At 43.2% G+C, this 3,538-nt stretch overlaps 1 pseudogene; it reads left to right on the top strand.

The window, feature by feature from the left end:
• Nucleotides 1-1,077: 1,077 nt before the first annotated feature.
• LOC102853833 lies at nt 1,078-1,506 on the top strand (annotated as a pseudogene).
• The last annotated feature ends 2,032 nt before the right edge of the window (nt 1,507-3,538 follow it).

The raw sequence follows: 3,538 nt of genomic DNA, 5'->3' as shown, positions 1-3,538 counted from the left end.
CTCTGTATTCTTTTTGTCACGGTAGAGAAATCCAACTGATTTTTGTATGTTGATCTTGTATCCTGCTACTTTGCTGTATTGGTCAACTACGTCCAATAGTTTTCTTGCTGAGAACTGACCCATAGTTGACTCACAAGCCTGTTTTTAGAGAAAGATAAATTTCATGGGATGAGATTATCCATCTTTTCCCTGAAGAGCAGCTAGTGGGTTTGAACTGCATTAACTTTATGTTAACAGTACAACTCCTTGCCACTGGCCACCAGAGCTCCTGTCTGCTATAGGTAAATACATGGAGACAAAAGTAGATGACAGGCTGCCAAGGACTGAGGGACGTGGATAAAGGGGAAGTATTGCTTAAGGGATATTTCTGTTTGAGAGATTGAAAAATTTTGGAATTAGTGGTGATGGTTACACAACCTTCTGAATGTAAGTAATGCCACTAAACTCTACACCTAAAAATGTTAAAAACCCCCACATAGTGAACATACCCTATGAACAGACACAACTGTAATCAGAAGAGGACATTTCAGCACAGAGAGGGTGAGTAACTAGTTGAGATCCTCCAGCTGGAAAGAACAAAGTTAGGATTTGAAGGTAGACCAGGGATTGCCTGAGACCTCTGGACTGAGTCTCTCTGCTGTTTTCCCATAATGCCTGGCCATTTCCCCTCTTCTCATCACCTGATACGTTCCCTATCATGTTGTCTATACATATTTGCACATCACTAACAGTTGACAGTGAGTTGATTCTGATTTGTGGTACTTCCATTTGTGTCAGGGTGACTCTGTGCTTCATTGGACTCTCCTGGGACTGTTCACCTGTCCTAGGCTATCTGGTGGTTCTTCACCCCAAGAGTCACCATATTGATGATGAACTTAGTTTGAACTCCAGATTGACATGGATTACTGCCGCCTAAAGGACCAATCCTTGCAAAATGGAATAATGCTCGGATGGTTGAAGGTCAGAGAAAGAGAAGAAGCCCTTCCCAATATGGATCGGCACAGTGACTTTAACAATGTACTACTGGAATATGGTTCAACCTAAGAAAAACAATCAATGGCCCAAAGCTCTGACACGATGGTGGAAGTGGAGCAGAAAAAGAAGCGCGCTTTTCCCAAGTTCACCTACTGCGGCGTGGACCTAGACCAGCTGCTGGAACATCCTGTGAGCAGCTGATGCAGATGTACAGCGCCCTGCAGGGGCGGCGGCTGAACCACGGCCGGCGCAGAGAGTAGCACTCGCTGCTGAAGGGGCTTTGCAAGGCCAAGAAGGAGGCGTCCCCATGGAGAAGCCGGAGTTGTGAAGACACACCTGTGGGACATGATCATCCTGCCTGAGATGGTGGGCAGCATGGTGGGTGTGTACAACGGTAAGACCCTTAACCAGGTGGAGATCAAGCCCGAGATGAGACACTACCTAGGTGAGTTCTCCTTCATCTACAAGCCCGTCAGCACGGCAAGGCCTGGCATCGGCGCCACCCATTCCTGCTTCATCTCGCTCAAGTAGCCCCTTGACAATAAAGGTCGTGGATGTAAAACAAAACAAAACAAAAAACCCACCAAAAACAATCAGTGTAATTCATCACATTAACAAAGCAAAGAACAAGAACCACATCCTATCGATTGATGCAGAAAAGGCCTTTGACGAAATCCAACACTCTTTTCTGATTAAAACACTCAACAAAATAGAAATAGAAGGGAATTTCCTCAACAAAGTAAAAAGTCCGCAAACCTGAGAGTCAACGTTGTTCTCAATGGAAAGAGATTAAAGGCATTCCCTTTGAGGACAGGAACTAGGCAAGGATGACCACTATCACCTCTCTTATTCAATATTGTATTGGAAGTCTTAGTGGTAGCAATAAGACGAGAGAAGGAAATAAGAGGTACCCAAAAAGGCAAAGAGGAGGTAAAATTACCTCAATATACAGATGATATGATAGTGTACTTAGAAAACCATAAAGACTTAGCAGGAAAACTACTGGACATAGTTGAAAAACTCAGTAAAGTGGCATCATACAAGAGCAACATACAAAAACCAATTGGATTTCTCTACAGGGACAAAGAGAAGATAGAACTAGAGCTAAGAAAAAGAATACACATCACAATAGCTAATCACAAGATTAAATACTTGGGAGTAAACCTAACTAGAAACACAAAGGATCTATACAAAGAAAATTACAAAACGTTACTACAAGAAACAAAAAGAGACATGGAGAAATAGAAGACTATCCCTTGCTCATGGATAGGAAAACTCAATATTGGGAAAATGACAATCCTACCAAAAGCAATTTACATGTTCAATGCAATTTCATTACAAATACCAATTCCATTTTTCAACAAGATGGAAAAGGCAATCTCCAATTTCATTTGAAATGGAGAGACCCCAAATAAGCAAAGCATTCCTTAGAAACAGAAACAAGGTAGGAGGCATCTCACTCCCTGATTTCAAATACTACTATACTGCTGTGGGGTTCAAGACAGCATGAAACTGGTACAATGACAGACACATAAATCAACAGCAGTGAATTGAGAACCTAGAAATCAGCCCATTTACCTATGTCAACTGATTTTTGAAAAGGAGATGATATTAGTTGAGGAAACGACAGCCTTTTAAAAAATTGGTATTGGCAAGATTGTAAACAATCTGCAGAAAACTCAAAAAAGATTCACACCTCACACCATACACAAAACCCAACTCAAAGTGGATTAAGGACCTAGGACTAAAACCACAGACTATAAACTTCATTAGAGAAAAGCTTGGAAGAACCCTAGAAGCATAACATGTCCATAACACGAACATTTTTCCAAGCATCCTGAAAAACCTACAACCAGGAGAGGATAAAATAGATGAATGGGACCTTCTAAGAATCAAGTCCCTATGTTGTTGTTGGTGTTGTTAAGTGCCATCGAGTCGCAGGTGACTCATAGTGACCCTATGAAGGAGAGTACTTGACGCTTGGGTGCCTTTCATCCTCTCTCCAAGTTCATAGGGTTTCCGGAGGCAAGCTATTACGGAAGTGGATGCCACTCCTCCTTCCACACTTGTTTAATGGGGAGCTCCACCCCACTCTCAGTCCGCATTGGGTAGCCAACCATTAACGCATTTGACACATCTGTGTCACAGTGTTCAGCCTCACAGCAACCACAAGTGACCGCGGGATGGCAACTTGTACACCAGGGCTATACGACCTAGAGGAATGTCTGAACACAAACAATGAAAGACTGGGGCCTGAGGGCCCTTTTGAGCTTGAAGTCGCTGCTGCCTTCAACCCAAGGCCAAGCGTGGCTTCCCTGGCTCCTGGAGGCAGAGTCGCCTTTCTCCAGAGACTGACACAACACAGCACAACACAACACAACACAACACAACACAACTCCCACATACACAGCACCATCCTCTCTGGTCAAAGGATCACAGCCTCCAAAAACTTCTCCAACAGGGTGAAAGAGAAGCCAAAGACAGGGAAAAATAGATTTGGTAATGACATGTCTGATGTTGTTGTTGTTGTTATGTGCCGTCGAGTCATTTGCGACTCATAGCG

This window comes from Elephantulus edwardii, unplaced genomic scaffold (assembly GCF_000299155.1).
Source record: "Elephantulus edwardii isolate Elephantulus edwardi_28Jun2011 unplaced genomic scaffold, EleEdw1.0 scaffold00252, whole genome shotgun sequence".
NCBI classification, from domain to species: Eukaryota; Metazoa; Chordata; class Mammalia; order Macroscelidea; family Macroscelididae; genus Elephantulus; species Elephantulus edwardii.
The sequence above is the reverse complement of the archived record's forward strand: the minus strand, read 5'-3'. Positions and strand labels throughout refer to the sequence as shown.